Consider the following 22,692-nt stretch of genomic DNA (forward strand, 5'->3'; position numbering starts at 1 on the left):
TAGATAAGCAACTAAAAACCATCTCTAAGCAAAGTGTTTTTGTTTTGATTTGAACACATTAAGGAATGTCATAAGCTGCATTATTTACTGCATTGCATGTGCAGGATATTATTATAACAATGTATTTCTACAATCCAGCAATGCAAGTGTTCCCTTAACACTTCTGTTTTCCAACAACCTTTAACAAATCGGTTTAGAGTCCATTTTATGAATGTAATCCAATTGCTAAGCTATTAATATAAAGGATCTTGTCCAGGCTAATATAATTATTAGAATGGTTCGTGGCATGGATGAAGTTGAATACCGCTCCATAAAAAAATGCCCATGCCAGAATTCTCCAAACTTGAATCTCGATAGTTTACCATTGTTCCTTCTTGTGAAGGTTAGATATTAAACAGATCATTGGAAACAGAAATTACTCCATTTAAAACAATGAGATTTTAGCATAGTAGATTATGTCAGTTTCCTTTCACTCCTGGATCTCAGAGGACAGATGTAATAAAGAATTCCTCATTCTGAGAGCCATACAAAAGTGATACGGTTTTGGCCATTCTCAACTTTCCTTCCCAGTGAGATTACAGCATAAGATTGTTATTTAACATTAATTAGCACTAATTGGGAAAACCCATGAAGACAGGAAACAGAGATGACTGCTAGATGGAATGCAAAAATGCCATGATTCTATACAAAGAGTGATATTTCTTCAGTTAGGCTGGAGACAGATTCTTTTGGGCAGGGCAAAAAGATCTTTGAACTACAATTAACTTTTAATTAGTCTAGGAGTGCTGCAAATTAATAGAGTGAAAAGTAGTGGCATGAATACTAAATATTCAAAGACACAATGTGAAAGCAGTAATGATCCTCACATGTTAATGGCATACAGCAATACTTTTGTCGATCTGCATAAACTAAGGATAAAACACTTCGTGTGTCCTAAATCTGTGCATGTCCTATTCTTAATACCAATAGTGAAGTACAGACTTTGTAAGCATGTAAGCAAAAAATACTAAGTAATAGTAAGCACATCCTACCATTTCTGGAATTCACAATAACTGAACATTGTGAACTTAATGCACTGCAGAAGTAAAACATTATTAATCAGCCTTCTTATAGATTAACAGCTTTTGCACCTTCCTTTACATGTCCCAAACAGCATAAACCCTATTTATTTTATTCTCATCTTATACATAATGTGAGGATCAATACCATGGACCTCCCTAAATTAATCTCAGTATTCTTCAGTATTGTATGTAAATACAAGGTGAAATCTTTTTCCATCCTATGTCTCTGGCCACAAGCACAATGCCGTTAGTAACCAGGCATACAATTTGTCAAACAGGAATGCTGGCAGCTCCAGAATTGTCAGAATGGCAGTCAGAAATGTCTGTTCTGTTCTTATCATGTGCTCTTAAGAGCCAAAAATCAGTTTTGCTGAAGAACTAGGCTGCTTTCTGGCACTGCCTCTGGTGTTGAGAGTCACTTGTTCTCCGGAAAGATTTTCCAACTGAATATAACAACTGGCTGGACCTTCCAGAATAAGCATCATCATAACACAATCTAATAAGAGAGCTCCGCAGTGCACAGTTGCTTGGTTCCCCTTATGAAGAATACTTAATATCATAGAATAGTAAGTCTGCTTAAAAAATACAGTATGTGTTTATTTTCTCTATTCTCCTGACCACCCTTTCAACATCTTTAGACTTTAATTCTTTGCTGCTTGCAGTCTTCCCCTTGCTGGTCAGGATAAAGCAACATTCTGTCTCAGTGAATTTTCTATCATGGTGATACAAGTGAAAACCACTCTGCAATCAGCCAAGGAGAGATGTGCTTGTTAAGGTTGAGCTTATCTGAAAAGTTTTTGTCTCCACTCACCCCACCCCCGACAGCAAGAAGCAGCTCATGGTTCCCAGCTGTGGAATTTCCTGTCTCAACCTCCTTTTTTGAGACAAGCTTCAAAATTTAGGTGTGCACTGAGCCATCCTAACAGTTCCTCCTTTGGCTTACTGTCAGCTAATATCTCCAGTGCCTTGGAATGCTTCACAACATTAAAGTTCTACATAAGTTAGTTTCATTGCATCCAGGAACTTGATCAAACCCTGGCAAAGTCAATGACAAAGGATATCTAAGATTACAAAGAGATCTTGATCAACTGAGACAAGGGTGGAGGAGTGGCACATGGAGTTTAACTTAGATAAATGCGAGGGATTGCATTTTGGTTGAATGAGCAAAAGCAGGACTTAGAGTTGGGCTTTGGATAGTGTTGGCGAACACAGAGACCGATCTGTTAAGGTACACTGTTCTTTGAAGGTTGTGTCACAGGGTAGACAGGGTGTTGAAGAAGGCATTTAGCACGCTTGCCTTCATTGCTCAGACCATTGAGTAAAGGAGTTAGGAGGTCATGTTTGAGGTTGTAAAGCATGTTGGTGAGGGCACGTTTGTACTACGGTATCCAGTTCTGGTCACCCTGCCATAGGAAGGATATTATTAAATTGGAGAAGGTTCTGAAAAGATTTATTAGCATGTTGCCACATCTGGAGGGTTTGAGTTATAAGAAGAGGTTGGATAAGCTGGGACTTTATTTCACTGGAGCATTGGAGATTGAGGGGTGACCTTACAGAGGTTTATAAAACCATGTGGGACATAGATAGGGTGAATACCAAAGGTCTTTTCGCTAGGTTGGAAGAGTTCAAAACTAGGGGACATATTTTTAAGGTTAGAGGAAAAAGATTTAAAAGGGAACTGAAGGGCAACATTTTCACACAGAGGCTAGTACATATGTAGAATGAATTGCCAGAGAAAGTGGTGGATGCAGGTACAGTTTCAAAATTAAAAACAAGTTTGGACAGGTACGTGAATAGGAAAGATTTAAAGGGATACAGGGCAAACACAGGCAAGTGGGATTAGTTTAGTTTGGGAAACTCAGTGGACATGGACAATTTGGACTAAGTGGTCTGGTTCCATGCTGTATGACTCCATGAGTCCATAATGAGAAATTTACATATTTCAGTGTCAAATGGTACATCGAAGTCCATGAGGTAAAAAAACCTCACCCTAGTTCTAAACTTCCAGCTCAGCACTGTCCCCATGACTTGTCCGGACTTGTCCTACCTGCCTATCTCCTTTTCCACCTATCCACTCCACCCTCTCCTCCCTGACCTATCACCTTCATCCCCTTCCCCCACTCACCTACTGTACTCTATGCTACTTTCTCTCCACCCCCATCCTCCTCTAGCTTATCTCTCCACGCTCCAGGCTCACTGCCTTTATTCCTGATGAAGGGCTTTTGCCCGAAACGTCGATTTCGAAGCTCCTTGGATGCTGCCTGAACTGCTGTGCTCTTCCAGCACCACTAATCCAGACATCTAAGTCCATGGTCTGGCTTTTGATTTCCTAAAGCCAAACTGTTGGAATCTTGAAGCATCAAGCCAACACAATAATGAGTTAATGAAACTCCCCGCGTGGAGAAACAACAGACTTCCTATACACATGATTTGAAACCGAAAGGGTTACTTTAGTCAAAAGCGTGAACTGCTGCTTGTCATTGGGTAAATATTAATCAGTAAATTTACATATATCTACAGTGGGCTTTTGCATTGGCTTACAGGAATGACCATTACAGCAGTGGGTAATAAATGATGTCACATTGCTCAGAAGGAATGATAGAGCTGTTGTCTTTATGGGTTAGAGAAGCACAGGTGAAAAAAAATGAAGAAAACAGCATTGTGAAATTGGAAAAATATGAGAGGCACAAATCAAACTCACTAATCTTGACACTTATACATGCATCCTCAATGGTGCAAAAAATGAAAGGAGGCTGAATTAAGTTATGCTTGGCATTGGACTACTGTTTCAGTGAATGGGATAAAACTGTGTAAATGTAACCCTTAATGCACTGAAGCAGTGTGTCTTTTAGACTTTTCAACTTGATAGCAGCTAAATTGTTCTCGTTTTTTTAATCTTGTTATTCTCAGATATATTCTTTTCCTGTTGATAGTGCAACATATTGTATCCCTCCACACCCTCCATACACCAAACATATTTATTTGGTACATCCTGAGAGCCCAAGGCTCTGATATCTCAAAATGCCCTACAATTATCATAAGTTGCAGTAACATTCTCTTTGTCCATCATTCTATATAACAAACTACTACCTTTCCTGAGTGATTCGTTTCTACCACAGTTTTAATGATAGATTGTTTGCTCGCAAAGGGCTTTCCCCCCTCTCCTCCGCCTGCTTTCATAGTTTGCTTACTTTCATAAACAGAAAGCGTGTCAAGTGAGCAACGTGTCCCTTGAACCAGTGTTCTTAAGCTGATAATTTATTAAAGCAAAAATGGTGCATAAGAATTCTGTCAACAGCTAAAAAAGAACAGAATGCAAATATCATATAAAGATGTGTACAGTTTCTCATTTCCCTTAGATCTTTGCAACCACAGTAGCCTTCATCCTGCTCAGAACTGCAGATATTGTGCCACACCTTCCCATGAGTTGTGTTGGTGAAAACAATTTTACTTTAGGTTAGAAAATGGAGTTGCATTGAGAATCAACAGAAGTGGTTTTGTCATTGAAGCACCTTTGCCAATGAACACAACCTCTCTTCTAAACCACTGAACTGCACGAGGCTTACCATCTGCCTATTAAGATTTCATATTAAAAGTAATGTCCAATACAGAGTTACTTTCTGAATGTTCCCTCAGCCTCTTATCAAGCTGTTTTATTTATCATTTAGTACACAGATCAACCAGTTCACTTATAGACCGGTTTTACAACATTTGCAAATCTTGATGAATATCATTCTTCCTTCAAATGAGCCTTGTTCTCAAATACTTATTGATCAGCTTGGCAAAGAACACAACTTTGTTCAGTAGATAATCTCACAGGTTTAGTTTCCAATCTCACTCTTGGCACGAATGACATAAAATTCTTCATTTATATTTTTCCCAGTGAACTATGAAGACTGTAAAGTCAGCATTTATTCACCCTTATTGGCAGCCTTGTGTATTATTTTCTTTTAAAATAGTATATTACTTCGGTGAAATTCAGTCACAGTCCCAAAATGGTTAGGTGGCCCCACAATCCTTTATTAACAAATCGAGCTGTCTCTGATATCATATGGTACTGGCATAATTGGATTTGTTGACATGCAGTACAGAAGGACCCTGATTCAATCCTGCTTTCTATAAATTTAGCTGACTTTTGCAGACCTGACAACTGGTCTTCAGATATCTGGGTAATAGAGTCATTGGGAACAAAATGATTTGTTTCCCTGCTCCAGACCACAGTACAGTAACCTAACCACAGCCTGGACATTGCATGATCAATCACCAGGCAGGAAAAATGGATTTCCAACTTACTCAATGTCACGGTCCATTTACTTCACCAGAGAGAATAATCAGGCAAAGTTTAAAGCCAGTGCTATAGCCAATCTCATTGATTTTCCAACTGGCAGGTTAGATTAAAATCGGCTACTTTATGTTTAGCTTCATACATAGATGAAAAACATGCACTTTAGCAGATAGCTGACAATGACAAGTGCACATAGAAAAGTAATCTAGCTATGAATCAGTGCCTTCGGGTTTCACACCTGTAAGGAGTGGGGTGGGTGGGAGTAGTTGTTGCACCCTAATTAAAAGATTCCTAATGAGGTGTATTATTGGTTATGGAGCCAGAGTACAGAAGTAGATTTCAGATACACATGAGCTATGATCTAACTCATTTGCAGACTCAAGGGTCTGAATAGTTTACTCTGATCAGTACTTTTCTCTGTGTGATGTGAGCTGCACCATTATAATAGCGGAGGGGAAAAGAAATTCATGTTTACTAAAAGCATCAAGAATAATTTAATTAATGAAAAGCTGCAAACGTGCTTTCTAGTTTAGGATTACGACCTTCGAATAGTGACAAACTCTTAATTGCAAAAAAAGCTATCCAAAGGAAAGCACTGCTACCATTGCAGAAAACTTTTTTTTATATTATTCACAGGTCCAGAAACAGTGTGCTTGCAAGTCAACAATTATACAGCCCAATAGCAAAAAAAATATTTCACAGATCCCCTTGGGACTCTTAGGTGGTGGGCACCTAACTTCAAAACCTAGCTCAATTTTGTTTTCGATTCTGAAATAAAAAGTAGATTTATTTTTGTTCATTAGTCCTTGCTAAATGCTAAAGTCAAACTGAAGTCCCACCTCTATTGTTAATAACTTTAGAGCATTTACTTTTACCATTGTCATTGATGCTTTCTAAACATTAGTGATCAGAAATGTTCAACTTTGCTGGCTGGATGGTACACAGTTGTTATTTGTGTACCATTGAGGCAGGATAATATTGATGGAAGGACCTCAGTTTACAAAGCTATGTTATATTCCTGAAAGCTTGGTGGTGAAAGATAGAACAGGAGCCAATCTTTACACACTTTCATAAATCCTTATTTGCAGAGTTACACTTTACAAGCAAGCAAGCACCTCCTAACCATATGACCACAATTTCAGTTGTTTCTGTTTAGGGACAGAAACACATCTGCAATTAAAGGCTACCGCCCATGAATGCAAGTACATACAATTACCATTCAATCTTTCGTTCTCACATACTTGTTCAGGGAATGTAGTCAAACAGAGAGATTTCAAGATTCGGGTACGTAGTTTTTGAAAGTGATGTCACAGGTAGACAGGGTGGGGGTTAAGGTGGCATTTGGCACGCCTGCCTTCATTGGACAGGATCTGGAGTAGAGTGGTGCTAGAAAAGCACAGCAGTTCAGGCAGCATCCAAGAAGCAGGAAAATCCGACGTTTCAGGCAAAAGCCCTTTATCGCCTTCATTGGTCAGGATGTTGGGTATAGGAGTTGAGACATTATGTTGCAATTGTACAGGATATTGGTGGAACCATTTTTGAATTACTGCATACAGTTCTGGTCACCCTGATACAGGAAGAATATCATTAAACTGGAAGGGGTACAGAAAGATTTACAAGAATATTATCCAGGATGGGAGGGTTTAAGTTATATGGACAGGCTAGATAGGCTGAGACTTTTTTCCCTGGAGCGTAGGAGGTTGAGGAGTGACCTTATAGAAATTTATAAAATTGTGAGGGGCATAGATAGGGTGAATAGCCAAGGTGTTTTCCCTAGAGTACAGGATGTTCAAAATTACAGGATATATGTTTAAGGTGAGAGCGGAAAGATTTAAAAGGGACTTGGGGGCAATGTTTTTATACAGCGGGCGGATCATATATGAAATGAACTGCCAGAGGAAGTGGTAGATGCAGGTACAGTTACAACATTTAAAAGACATTTTGACAGGTACATGAATAGGAAAACTTTAGAGGGGTGTGGACCAAAAGCAGGCAAATGGGACTAGTTTGGTTTGGCCAACCTGGTCACCATGGATAAGTTCGACCAAAGGGGTTATTTCCATGCTGTATTAGTCTATGACTCTATGACTCTTAGATATTTGAATACACATAAATGTAGCTGATCGTGCAGTAAGTTATTTTCCTCCTTCTAATTTTCTCTCTTTCTCTCTCTCCTGTCTTGAAGAGACATGCTGTTTCTACACTATATTGTAATGGTATATCAGTAGTCTTCTAGTACTCATCAGTAAGATTAGGGAATGGAATTTCATGTGAGCCTTATCTTAACCTTACCTGAGGTTCCCAGACATGAACTTTATTAAAACAGGGGTCACAGGACTACCAGATCCATCTTCCATCAGCCAGGCTGACTCAATGGTCTAGCATAATATACATTTTTTTCCCCCAAGGGCAGCTAATCCAGTTGCAGGAGCATAGTTTGCATTGAAATAGCTGTCCCAAGAGGTATTGCCAGGTGATTCTACCACTCAATCCACTGATGGCCCTCTTTCTTGCCAGTGACAACCTCAGAATTCATGAAGCTGAATTTTACACTCGGGTTAGAGTCCATCCCCTTCTCAAAAGTCTCCCATTGTTTATTTGTAACCTAACCTGACAATTTTGGTTCCCGATTAATCTGAACCAGATTCAATTCGCTAAGGTATCATTGAATATTTTGTGATCCTTTCCATAATTTGATTTTAATGGCACTGTTCTGATGTAGTTTCGCACTGAAACTTATACTGATTCCCCTTCTTTGTTACATCTTAGTTCTCCTCCCCTTACCAAATTTGCTAAAATTATTTTGTTAAACCAAAAATATAATAATTTCAAATCATTTTATGATGAAAGAAGGAGGACAACTCGTTTGGAAGCTATTGAACAATTCCAAACAATCCCCAACCTATTGAAATATTCCCTTTCTAATCTATGGCTAGGATCTCCTGGCTAGTAACAGCTCAAGAATCAATCGTGAACTTTACACTGTGCCTCAAAACCACATTTTCATCCATTTACCTACTGCATCAGTATGGAAGCAAGCTAAACATTTTTAAGTGTTTTTCGGACATGACATGAAACTTGGTACAGTGGTTGGGGAAGAGTTACCAAATTCTTCTAAAATATTATACCCCATAGAAAAGTTCTGTTGGTATGAATTATGAAGGCTTCTCAATCAAACTCTTTACTTTTGTGTGTGAGTGGAGACCTGCTACATGGAATGCCACAGGCAGATATTTTCCCTGCATGATAGAGTTAGAGCAGAGAGGAATTAACACAGACCAGCTTGATCCAGTTGAATTATTGAACTGTACAAACTAGCCAATAGTGGGGCAAGTTATGACAACTTTGACTTCAATAACTAATAGTACATAGTAAATGAAGGCACAAAATATAATGTTTGTCACAGGCCAGTTGATTATAAATGTGATATGTGTGCCTGCCCACAACTAAGTACTCTGGTAAAATGGCTTATCTTGTGAGAACAAAACAAAGCAGCTCACCTGGTTGTAGTTTCTAGCAGTAAAACACAACATTTCACCATAGTCATGAATTAATCATCAAACTTCCTGTCTCCAAGATACAGTCGGGTAATTTAGTAGTTTTATATAAATGGAAAGAAAAAGGAGATTATAATGCCCCTATCAAAGTACAATTATTTTATAGACATAAATAACTTTGATAGCAGAAGTTAGTTTAATTTGGTTTCTCCCAAACTGACCCTGATTTATTGAAAAATTCAAACTCAAATGTAAAGTATGGAAATTGTTGACTCCTGTCAAGCGAATTCAGGTGGAAACATGACAGTTCTGGTGATTTTAAATATGAACATATGAAACAGGAACAGAGTCCTCAAGCTCCCTCTGCCATTCAATAAGTTCATGGCTGATCTGTGTCTGTTTTGAATTCCACATTCCTCTCTATCCTCAATAAGATCCGATTCCCTTACTTAACACAAAACTATCTACCTCCACCTTAAAATTATTCAATGAGCTCATCTCCATCGCCTTCTCAAGCAAAGCATTCCAAAGTGACACAGCCCTCACAAGAAAAAAATTCCCCCATCTCTGACCTAAAGGAGCGACCCCTAATTCTCAGCCAACCCTGAAGTGGAAACATCCTTACCACATCCACCCTGTCAAGACCATTCAGGATCTTATATGTTTCATTCAATCGCCTCTCACTCATTTAAATTCCAGTGGAATCAAGCTCAATCTGTCCAACCTTCCCTCACAAGACAAACCATTCATTCCAGGTATTAATCTGAACAGCCACCAACACATTTAAATCCTTCATGAAATAAGAAGACAAACTGCACATGGTATTGGAGTTGTAGTCTCACTAATCCCTGTATAACATCCTTACTTTTATGTACAATGAACTTTTTTGAGATTTATGTACTAGAACACCTAAATTGTTCTCCACTTCATTCTCTCAAAGTAATACTCTGCTTTATCATTCTTCCTGCCAAAGTAAACAACTTTACACTTTCTCACAGAGTCACAGAAGTCTACAGCACAGGAAAAGACATTTCAGCCCATTGAGCCTATACCAAACACAAATATCTCACTATTTTAAACCCATTTTCCAGTAATGTTCAGATTCAGTATGTGGATGTACCTACTAGAGAAGGTGCAAAACTTGACCTACTCTTGGGAAATAAGGCAGAGCAGGTGACTGAGGTGTCAGTAGGAGAGTATTTTAGGGCCAGCAACCATAATTCTATTAGTTTTAAAATAGTGATAGACAAGGATAGACTAGATCTAAAAGTTGCAGTTCTAAATTGGACAAAGGCCAATTTTGACGGTATTAGGCAAGAACTTTCCAAAGCTGATTCGGTGCAGATGTTCGCAGGTAAAGGGACGGCTGGAAAATGGGAAGCCTTCAGAAATGAGAAAACGGGAATCCAGAGAAAGTATATTCCTGTCAGGGTGAAAGGAAAGACTGGTAGGTATAGGGAATGCTGGATGACTAAAGAAATTGAGGGTTTGGTTCAGAAAAAGAAGGAAGCATGTGACAGGTACAGACACGATACATCGAGTGAATCCTTAGAAGACTATAAAGGCAGTAGGAGTACACTTAAGACAGAAATCAGCAGGGCAAAAAGGGGACATGGGATAGCTTTGGCAAATAAGGTTAAGGAGAATCCAAAGGGCTTTTACAAATACATTAAGGACAAAAGAGTAACTAGGGAGAAAATAGGGTCCCTCAAAGATAGCAAGGTTGCCTTTTTGTGGAGCCGCAGGAGATGGGGGAGATACTAAACAAGTATTTTGCATCAGTATTTACTGTGGAAAAGAACATAGAAGATATAGAATGTAGAAAAGTAGATGGTGACATCTTGAAAAATGTCCATATTACAGAGGAGGAAGTGCTGGATGTCTTGAAACACAGAAAAGTGGAATAATCCCTAGGACCTAATCAGGTGTAACCTAGAACTCTGTGGGAAGCTAAGGAAGTGATTGCTGGGCCCCTTACTCAGATATTTGTATCATCGATAGTCACAGTGAGGTGCCTGAAGACTGGAGGTTGGCTAATGAGGTGCCACTGTTTACGAAAGGTTGTAAGGACAAGCTAGGGAATTATACACCAATGAGCCTGATGTCAGTGGTGGGCAAGTTGTTGGAGGGAATCCTGAGGGACAGGATGTACATGTATTTGGAAAGGCAAGGGCAGATTAGGGATAGTCAACATGGCTTTATGCATTGGAAATTACGTCCCACAAATTTGATTGAGTTTTTTGAAAAAGTAACAAAGAGGACTGATGAGGGCAGAACAGTAGATGTGATCTATGTAGACTTCAGTAAGCCGTTTGACAAGGTTCCCCATGGAAGACTGGTTAACAAGGTTAGACCTCATGGATTATAGGGAGATCTCACCATTTGGATACAGAACTGGTTCAAATGTAGAAGACAGAGGGTGATGGTGGAGGGTTCGTTTTCAGACTGGAGGCCTGTGACCAGTGGAGTGCCACAAGGATCAGTGCTGGGTCCACTACTTTTCATCGTTTATGTAAGTGATTTGGATGTGAGTATAAGAGCTATAGTTAGTAAGTTTGCAGATGACGCCAAAATTGGAGGTGTAGTGGACAGCGAAGAAGGTTCCCTCAGATTTCAATGGAATCTTGATCAGATGGGCCAATGGGCTGAGAAGTGGCAGATGGAGTTTATTTTAGATAAATGTGAGGTGCTGCATTTTAAGAAAGCAAATCTTAGCAGGACTTATACACTTAATGCTAAGGTCCTAGGAAGTGTTGCTGAACAAAGAGACCTTGGAGTGCAGGTTCATAGTTCCTTGAAAGTGGAGTCGCAGGTAGAGGGCATAGGTTTAGAGTGAGAGGGGAAAGATATAAAAGACACCTAAAGGGCAACCTTTTCACACAGAGGGTGGTACATATATGGAATGAGCTGCCAGAGGAAGTGGTAGAAGTTTGTAGAATTGCAACATTTAAAAGGTATCTGGATGGGTACATGAATAGGAAGGGTTTTGAGGGATATGGGCCAGGTGCTTGCAGGTGGGACTAGATTAGGTTGGGATATCTGGTCGGCATGGACGGGTTGCACCGAAGGGTCTTTTTCCATGCTGTACATCTCTATGACTCTGTGACTATGAACCTATGACTTGGCCCATAGCCTTGTATGCTAGTCTACCAGATATTCACTCACTCACTCAAACTATCTATATCTTTCTACAAACTCCTCACATCTGCCTCATAACATACATTCTTAGCTATCTTTGTCTCCTCTGAAAATTTAGCTACCATGCTTTCACGTCCCTCATCTAAGTGATTGCTAACACTGTAAAAAGTTGAAACCCCCAACACAGATCACCATAGATGTCTACTGCTTACCTGTTCTTAATCAGACAAATACCATTTTGGCATACATTATACTTTCTGCCAGTTAGTCAATCTCCTATCCAAGGACCTTACACCATGTCTGCATTTGGATCTTAAAAAAAAACTGATTAGTTTTTCCCTTATACGTCTCCTGGTGATTACAGATAACCTTTTATCTGCTCACCAAAATCAGGACAAAGGTTCAGCCTGGCAGCAGGTCCAGTTTCTTGTCGTAAAACACAACATATTATTGTTGTCACAAATTAATCAGCAAACCTCGTTTGCAAGATACATTCAGGTAATGAACCTCATTTAATGATAATATAGAATATTTGAAAAAGAAAACAGGTGATTATAAAAGTCCTAGCAAAGTACAGTTAGTTTATACATGTAAATAACTATGATAGCAGAAGTGAATTTGATTTGGTTTCTCCCAAACTGACCCTGATTCACTGAAAAATTAAAACTCAAAACCGAACTATGGAAATTGCTACTTCGGTCAAGTGAATTCAGGAAGAAACATGACCATTATGGTGATTTTATGTGTCTGTCTGAAAAAAGGATTTTCTCCAGGTCAATAGAGATTGCCTGATTTTGTTGAACAGATAAAAGGTTGAGTGTTTCAACCCATAGATTTCTTCTTGAACTTCTTCACTGGATTGTTCTTCATGAGACATGTTACAAGTCATCCCATCCCCCTCCTGCCAATATGACCAGCTTGTTGACGGAAAGAGTAATTGTAGAAAGTCTGTGGAGATTTGAGTCAAATTCACATCTCCTATCTGGAAATCTAACACTGAAACATTGCAACATCATAGGTTTGCTTTGTACGTCTCATAGTACAGAAGAGTCTGTTATTCCACACAGGAGTCAACCCAGTCTTGGTTCAATGTAATTGATTGACTTTGGGTGTGTTTGACACTTGATCCATTATGCCCTTACCCACTCCCTCATACCACAGCTTGGAACTGTCAAGTTTTCTAATTGAGTTTGTTTCAAATTAATCAAATAGAGTGACATTATGATAACGAAACTAAACTATTGTGCACCATAGGTCACCAATCAGCTTTTTTTCATATGTTTTATTCTCGTGTACAGAACTTAAGGGCTGTCTCCTGATTTAATTTGCTAAAACTCTGGAATTTAATTTATTTTCAGTAATGATATGGGTTAAGTGAGAAACCGTTACATGATTTTTTTATATATGTACATAACAATAGTCAGTGAATATATTTCAGCAATTTATTATGTTTGGAACTGTCACAGTTTTAAGACGAACTCTCACAGAAACGTTCGACAAACAATGACTGGTTATGCTTTAGTTTTCAGCCAGTCAAATCCCCACACCCCAACACTGCCTCCACACCCCACCCAAGACATTTCCCTCCCCTTCTCCTGCAAAACAGACCTACAACCATTTACAGCACCTAACCCTTCCGAGCATGAAATTAATATTGCCTTTTGTATAACAGCTGCTGCACAAAACTACATTACTCAACTCATATTGACCAAAATGATCATGGTTACATTATCCACACATAAAACACTAAAATAAAAACTAATGGATTGCAGAAATATGCATTTCGCTTTTCTTTAAGTCTCTACCTTGCGTTTTTTTTAAACCAGAAAAAGGAATACGTGTACATTTTTAGTCACTCCCCCTTATGTATCGCTTTGCTGCAGCCAAAGTAAACATTAACGAGCAGTGGTCAAAAGGTGAGAAGGTCAAGGTTTATGCTAAATGCAACGCTGAAAATGTGCAGAGACATACACGTTCAAAGGATGTTGTTGAACAGAACAAGTTTGTGACTGTAAATGGTAAAGCCAGACAGTTTTTGACACTCCTCATATAGTAATTTCGCATTAGCACTACCTAATGCCATCAGGTAATAGCACTCCTATTTTCATTTTAGCAATCCTAGATTGCAAAGTGGCAGTTCCTCTAGTTGCTTTTAAACAGAGGCTCTCTCTGCCAATCTCTGCAAGTGTCTACTGTCAACTCTGGACAAGTCCACTAAAATCCAACGCAAGCAGCTTTTGGGGCTTCAGCCCTGGCTATGAAGCATTACCGAGTGACAGTCGCGCACACATCACCGCTACCGATTGCGGGATGTAGCACTGAAGCTGCTGAAGATGACATTAGCTTGCCTTCCTTTTACTGACACTCCCACATCTGTAGCCCGTCTGACTCTTAATGCTCACAGACCAACAACTGCATTCAAGCCACAGAACATTCTGCCCACTGCAAGAAATGTTAGGAATATGAGAGAGACGCGAGTCTCATTCTTTCTAACATGACTCCTCCACGGAATCCGACAGTCGGCACTGCCTTTAGCAGTGAGCCAGTTCAACACAAAGAACGGGGAATAAAGAATATAAAGCGCTGACCTGGTGGAAAGCTGTAGAGGAGAAATATTTCCTTCCCTATACAGTGTCTCTTCTCTCAGCTGCTGTTTGCAGGAAATGAATGGGGGCGCACAGAGGACTGTTGTACTTGCAAATGACTTACCGGAGTCACATGATCTGCTTAATGTAGGGTGGGCCAGTGGGTGGAGGCTTCATAAACAACAGAGGACAATATACCCTAAGCCTTACCAGCATGCATCGAATTACACAGGGGCCCCTTTGTAGGAGGTTTCCGAGCAGCCCAGCCAGCTAACAGCGTTAAAATCACCGTGGGCCTGCAGTATATACTCTCTATGTGCGTATGTAACGTTATAGATATGTATGTGCATATGACATGTACATAAATACATACATCAACGTAGTTAATATTCATAAATACTTTCTCCAAAATATTGCAACTCCTCATTATTCACTTACATCTGGTATCTTAAGCTGCAAAGTAACATTATTGCTTTAATCCAGCAAAATCGTTTTGTCTTTCTCTCTGCAACCCTGTCTAACCTCCTGTCCGAGGAAGAGCTACCCACAAACCTGGGTGGCTACAGCTCACAAGTCGAAAATACCTCTTGCAGCTTGTAAAGTCTGTTTTGAAGAGCCGTGTGAAAGTATTTCGAATGAGGCTAAGGTGGCCGTGAATCTAAATAGACTGCATTCGAGCTCCCTGTTATCCTGATTGTGTTTTTAAAAAAATATTCGCAGCATACCTTCGCTGGGCTGCGTTAGACTGTCCATCATCTGAAACACTTCTTCCACCCAAGACAGATTTATCGCAAAACAAGCAGCGACAGAGAAAAGCCCATTTACTTCCAACATATTTTTAAAAACCGTGATAACTAACGTGACAGGATCTTACAGAATATTGTTTAGTATTGCTGTACCTTTGAAGGTTTCAATTCTGGCTATGGGCAGGGAATAAAGCTGCTTTTAATTGACTATACAGACAAGAAAAATAAAAGCTTGATGGGGGATGGACTGTTGCCAGGGATTTCTGCAGTTTCCTGACTCTGCTGCTGTTGAGAGAGAAGAGAAAGGCCACTGCTATGCAACCTCTGCATCAGCTCTGACATATTTCCTCCTCCCCCGTGCTTTAAAAAGTGACCTGCGTGAGCTCATCGAACAGGCAAACAGCGCAGTGGGCAGCGCACTGGGCTCCCAGGCTGCCGGAGGTGGTAGTCACAGTGCGCACCGAAACGTGGAGGTGGCGACTTGAGGTTTAAAGATTCACACAGCATTATCGGTGGGGGCGGGGAGGGAATTTACCTCGGTCACAGTGGAAAGAATGATAGCGCAGTTCCAAATCACTTCAAGCGACGGCCTTAATTAATTGCAGAATGGTGCAATCAAAATCCAAATTTCGACATGGCATTTTGCCAGACACATTGATGAAAGACACAGAGACACCTTGTCCATATGAACCCAAAGCACTGGCATATGCTTTGTCGGCGAATATTGTACATAGCTATAGGACTGTCAATATTTCCATGTACTGGAGCAAGCCGTTAGAAACTGCTTAACATTAAACTCACCAAATTGGGCTTAGGTAGGTATTCCATACTTTCCAAAAAGGAAGAAGTTTCAGGGATATTCCGATACAGATATCAATGAAAATAATTCAATTCTATCCAAATGTAAAATTATACACCTTTCAGGTATTTAGCTAAAACAGAAAATGACACATATGCCCAGTAGGTTATATTTTTTGATCATCATATTGCAACAATCAGGAGATGGGCACCTCAAGGACATGAGACTTTTACTAGTAACCCTGTGGCTATTATTCATCTAGTCTGTGGCCTAACAGTGGGTAGAAATCCAGCCAACTTTATGTGATGGGTTTGGGGGGTGGGGGAACAATTTCGTTTGTTTCCCAGGTAGTCAACATGGAGTGGACATCTGGAACTTACATGGTTGAGGGTGGATGGAAAGGTAAGGGGATAGATTCAACTTGATGGAAGTTATGTCTGTTTCATATTTCAAGATGTCTTTGGACTATATCTTCACTGAAAAGATTTGGAAACATGCTACATTTAAAATTATGTGTGTCTTTAAGCAAATTGTAAAAACGACACATAGATGGAAAGTAGACAAATGTAAAGCAGCTAAGCATGAAAGTTGTTACTCTAAAGGATGTAAACAATAAGCAATTCATTAACTGTTTTCTGTGATCAATAAACCTCACACTCACTTTGTTGGGAAGTCCCAGTTCCTAGGCACTGGGCCAGTAGTTGCATAGCCCTTTCTATTTCTTTGTGAACATAGTTCGAAAGAAACGGGGCAAAGACCCAAACTGACAATTCTTTTTAAATAACAGAAAGCTTCTTGGGTAAGTTTCTTGCAAAATCAGGAAGTTAAAACAGAAACAAACAAGAAACAAAACCTAGAAAATGTGGTCTATCATTTATGTGTCAGTCAATCCCCTTCACAGCTTTTGATCTCTAGTCCCTCATACGAAAGCAAGTGCAGATTAGAATATCATTTTAAAAATATGATGTGTCTTTTTGTCTCTGCTACCATTTCACTGTGGGATTCACTTAGTTCAGTTGGCTGGATAGCTGGTTTGCAGGGCAGGGTAACATCAACAGCACAAGGTCAACTCCTGCACTAGCTGAGGTCACCATGAAGGTCCTACCTTCTCAACCTCTCCTCTCACCTTAGGCGAGGTGCCCCTCAGCTCAAACTCACCACCAGTCATCTTTCTTTAGTGGGAGAGTAGCCCTATCATCCTCTATGATGACTTTACCTTTACCGCCCTTTCAGGCAGAGAGTTCCAGACCACAGTCGACCCCTCAAAGTAAGAATGTGGGACAGCAGTAAGAAATTATTTGGCTAAGGCATATATGGCAACCTGCTGAAGTGAATATTCATAGCATTTTTATTATTTGTATTACTATGCAAACCAAGTGAATTCAGTGAAAACCAGTTCTCTGTAGGTTCATTTGCTGACTGTACAGTATATTCTTTAATTATTCAAATAAACTTGGTGTTTTACTAATGCTTTTGGTTTGCCTTCAAAAGCACAGGAAAGACCCTCGGTGGGAAAATGCTGTGGCTGTGAAATTGGTCTCTGCCAGTAACTTGAAAAAGAGACTCCCAGTGAATTAACAGTTCTGTTAAACGACAGGTCAGTCTTCCATTCCTTTGAAACTCAGGTATGGTGTAAAATGGGCTGGCTATTTGCAGCAAGGTTGTCACATGGCTACCAGTACAGACCAATTTCACCCCATGGTTTCCGGCTTAAATCACAAGGGGTCCTATTGTTCATTGTACTCCTTTGCAATAAGAGCATGCTCCTGAATGCAAGATGTTCAGAGCACTTACAGCGGTGATCTGCAGCACCACACCCAAGAGAGTTAATGAGCCAAGAAATGAATTTGCATCCAATTTCAGACAACCTAGTGGGGGACAAATCTGTGGGAAAACAAATGAGTTTATTTTTCTTGGGCATCATCACAAAACAAAGGAATCCAAAGCAGCGACAAATCTAGTTCTGTCTGGTTTTCTTTATTGTTGATTTTAATGGAAAATAAGAATGTTGAACATTTTGTGCATCCTCCCACGCAAATTTATACCTCACAGTCCTTGGGATAAGGTAATACATACTGATTGGGTGAGAGGGAGAGAATTCACCAAAATTTGATTCACAAAGGAAGTTCTCTCTCATCTTCAACAATGTATCCATTCTGATCTAAATTAATCTAACTTTTGAAGCTTTGAAGATTGCAATTAAAAGAGAATTGAAAGTCAACACATCTTTATTATTTGCTCATTCGTCCTTAACTTTAAAATTTTACCAACACACAAAGGCCAGTGAGTGGGATGTGAGTTTTTCCTAAATGGAAAACTGTGGAGTACTTTACAATCATGAACATTTATTTGCATTGCAGCCATAGATGCTTCTGATACAGTGACATTAATCAGGAAAGTGGGTGTTTTTCTAAATTAGCACAAGGTCTTTACACCCTTGGGGCAGTAATTTCTCATTTCTCTGCGGTGGCTGTAGTCTGAGAGCTCTCAACTCCATTCCTAGTGGTGCAAATGCAGTGTACAAAGCTGCCCACAGTTTGGCAGTGAATTGATGATCTGACTCAGAGATGCCTGAGGGATGGCTGGTTCAGGAAATGAGAGAACGGCATAATAAGTGATAAGGATTAATAGACTCTTCCAGAATTGGGTCTGAGGTATGTTGTAACAATAGGACTCCTTGTAATCTGAACTGGTCAACATTGGGAATGACATTTGTTTACAGGGTAGCAGGATGAGAAAAGGTTTACAATCTAACATAGGTTATACTGAAATGGGAAAATGAGCCTAGCATGACTACCTATTGACATTAATTCCTACAACTAATATCACTCATTCTAAGTGAGCACAAAAATACATTAAACTTTGTGCTCCCCCAAGAAAAATCACTGGGGAGAACAGATGTATTTCCACTTTAATACTGCCAAAGATTGTTATTTCAGTTTCAGCATGAGTGCAGTGGGTCAAATGGCCCCCTTCTGTGTTTTAATTTCTACAATTCTTGCTGTGAGGTGGTATTGAGGTATAAAGAGAGAAACAAGTTGATCTTCATGCCAGTGAACGGGAACCTTTTATTAACTATATACATAATATACAGACATAGGTAGGAGAGATCATTTCTATGTGGCCGGATGGGCCACTCAAAATGATGGATTTATGAAAATGGACAATAAATGAGGCATGCTGGGAATTTAAGACAAGCCTTGACCAAAAGTGACTGTGCTCAAAGACCTGGAATAAACAAGCTGCACATTCCAGACAGGCTGCAGCTACAGACAGACAGTATACAATTGACCCAGCAGCTGCAGACATTACAATATGCACTTGAATTGGAATTGAATAGAATCGACCTGAATTCCACCCCTAGGACATTCCAGTTGTTTGCCAGGTGAAGGGGACACCTCACACCCTTATTTGGAAAGGGCTACCTGACCTACGTGCTCTCAACACCTGCAGGAATGGATGCCCAAGAACCGTCCTGCCAGTGACATGTCAATGCCCGGTTGGATCCGATCGATCAGGGTGATCGAGCTCTGAATGATCTATTGGTGGACATCAAAGATCGTCCCTAAAGGCTTGAAGACTTCCAAGTCTAAGAATCGCTGCAACACCACCCTCAGGAATGGTAACTCGAAACCAATCACCAAGAAGAGAAGATACCCTGGCACCATTAGGTGAAGATTACCAGACAATTATCGCCACGTGGATCCAGGCCAAGACCTAGTGTGGTGGTATATGATCATCCAGAGTTAAGTTAAAGCATGAGATAGTTGATTAGACTATCGTGTAAGTTGTTAGTTTGCAGTGTATTTTATTATTACATTATATATTTTGTTAAGTAAATAAATAAATATTATCGTTTATTACTATTAAGAGTCAATTCACAGTTTCTTTGTTAGGTATTAGAGTTAAAACATATTGTTTGGCAGACACAACACCTAGAAACATGCAGGCTAGTTCCATTTGTGTCAGCACACTAACAGGCATCAATTATGACCGATGCTATACATTAGGGTAATAGGGCTTAATCAATGTCCTACAACTCTATGCATTCCCTAAATATGGGACAGACATTGGATACTCCAACACAAAATATGCACTTATATATGAGCAAATTCTCCACTTCATTTCTTTTTGTTTTAAGCCTTCATTCTTTTTTAACTACTGATTGCAATTTGAAACTTGGCCGTAACCTCCCCTAATAGAATCAATAACAGACTGAAACTTTGGGATAAGGATACATTTTATCCCAAAGTAACTTCATTCAAATTCTATGAAGTTGGTATTTTATATATGACTGGAGGCAAAATTTGATAGCTCCCAACCTCCCAAAAAAGGGGTACAAGGAAGATAATGCAGGATCAACCCATGCCCATTTTTACAGTGCATGCCACTTGACACTGCCTGCTAATTACCTAATTGCAGAGTACAACTAACACTGATCATGCTGTTGAGTGACTGCATGTCTTGGTAGAGACCCAAATTTGTGTTAAAAATAGGCTGCATTACTTAGAAGTAGTCTTTAATTGGTAAAGAAGGTACATTGTAGCTGGAGCAGGTGCTGAAGGTCATTCTGCAGTTGATTCTGACCTCAAAATGTCTCAATAATGGTAAAAGATAGGAAAAATGCAGCCTGCAAGATTTTTCAATACTATAACAGATACATTGGTCAAAGATCTGCAAGGAGGAGAACTGGCCCATACTTTCAGGGAGTCAGGGGATCCTAGAAACGAACTCTCAGAAGGCAGTAAGATCACATGACTGCGGTGGTCACTGGCAGAAGGCAAACTGCAATGACCTGGGTAGAATGCCACAAAATGTTCAAAGAGACCACATAAGTCATCAAGATCAATGTTGCATCTTCGCAAAGGTCCAGTTGGTGCAATGAAATTCATGCAGATTATGAAAATGTTATTGATACATGATTCTGACATTTGTGGGAAATATTATTCCTGAATGATCATGTAAAACAATAGGTCTTGGACACCGCTAAAGAGCAGTATTTGATAACCTACTATGTACAGACATGGATAAAAAAAGTGTTGAAGTGCATGCGGAGTTGATATTACAGGGGGCAGTTTTGGGGACAGTGTACGTACTGGTAATCCAGACATCTGCCAGGTTGGTATCTCAGTTTGCAGGTATTTATGGCTTAAAGTACAAGATAAAATAAAAGAAGAATCAAACACAGTTTAATGCATGAGAGCACTGTCACCCATCTAATCAATAATCTCTATCAATCAAGACTCAATCTTCACATTCATATGATGCAACTCACATTTGCAAGGCTCATTCATGTGTCACAACTTTCACTCACTATCAACTATTTAACCATGGCAGCCACATCATGTAAATTATTGCACCACTCTCCCTGATACACTTCCTCCTTTACTGGATGAGAAGGTGGTGCAAATCAAGAGGCAGCAACACTGAACTGGCAGTTGTTGGGCATAGCTGATTGTTCTTAGTCTGATGTAGAAAATGGGTGCAATTGAAAATATATTTACTTGGCCACAGTCTGAGTTATGTCCATGTCCTCAGACCCAATGATCCTTCTTACATCCCACTTATCCTTTATCTGATGCAGAAGCTGCAATCATGCATATTATACTTCCGCTCATGCCCCACAAGTTTATCCTACTATCGTGAAAGTATTGGTGGGATGTGGGCTTCACTGGCTGGGCCAACAGTTATTGCCCACCTCTAATTGTCCTTGAGCTAGGCTTTTTGAAATGCTGCAGGACATTTGGTATAGATAGACCCACAATGCTGTATGGGTGGGAGTTCAGGATTTAGTTCCAGCGACACTGAGGGAACAGCAATATATTTCCAGGATGGTGAGTGGCGTGAAGAGGAACTTGCAGGCGGTGGTGTTCCAATGTATCTGCTGCTTTTGTTCTTCTTGATTGTAGTGGTTAAGGATTTGGAAGATGCTGCTAAGGAGCCTTGCTGAATTTCTGCAGTGCATCTTGTAGATGGTACACACTGCTGCTACTGAGTGTTGGAGACGGAGGGAGTGAATGCTTGTGGCTGAGGTGTCAATTAGCAGGTTGCTTTGTCCTGATGGTGTCAAACGTCTTGAATGTTGTTGGAGTAGTAGTCATCCAGTATTCCATCACACTCCTCACTTGTTCCTTGTAGATGGTGGACAGGCTCTGGGAACCCGGAGGCAGGTTACTTGCTACAGGATTCTTAGCCTGTCGTACAAGTTCATCCAACTGCTGTGCAAACTCACACTCTTGCATTGTAGCTGCAGATAACCGTGCGTAAAGAGGTTGCAGGAAAACACAACAGTCAAGCAACCTACTTTCCAATACAAAGCTAGCATTGCTGATGACTGCCCTAGGTGTAGTCCCAGTGACTCCATCGAGCAGAAATCTGCTGATTTCTCTCAAAATATCAGCTCTGATCCTCCCACCACTACCTTGCTGCCATTGCTCTTGTTCTTGCATCTGAGTCAGCCCACACTCCTTCCTCCCACCATGCTAAGAGTTGCAGTTGAAAAGGAACCTTTTTGATCAAATTCTTTATTGCTGTCCTCCAATGTTATCTGCAGTCTCCCACATTGAAAGCCAGTATCTTTC

The 22,692-nt window shown here is 40.0% G+C and overlaps 1 protein-coding gene across 2 annotated transcripts in view; it reads right to left on the reverse strand.

The window, feature by feature from the left end:
* Nucleotides 1-15,125, reverse strand: part of klf12b (Kruppel like factor 12b) — a 283,688-nt gene extending 268,563 nt beyond the window's left edge. Inside the window, exon 1 of one of the 2 annotated variants that reach the window (XM_087987944.1) lies at nt 15,005-15,125. The gene's annotated coding sequence lies outside the window, so the exon portion shown is untranslated. Of the gene's footprint in view, nt 1-14,569; nt 14,687-15,004 lie in introns of those variants that run through there. The other variant, XM_043691384.2, reaches the window with a different exon arrangement.
* Nucleotides 15,126-22,692: the final 7,567 nt, after the last annotated feature.

This window comes from Chiloscyllium plagiosum, unplaced genomic scaffold (assembly GCF_037043375.1).
Source record: "Chiloscyllium plagiosum isolate Xiang-an unplaced genomic scaffold, Cpla_swu_hap1 HiC_scaffold_6, whole genome shotgun sequence".
In the NCBI taxonomy this organism is placed as follows: domain Eukaryota; kingdom Metazoa; phylum Chordata; class Chondrichthyes; order Orectolobiformes; family Hemiscylliidae; genus Chiloscyllium; species Chiloscyllium plagiosum.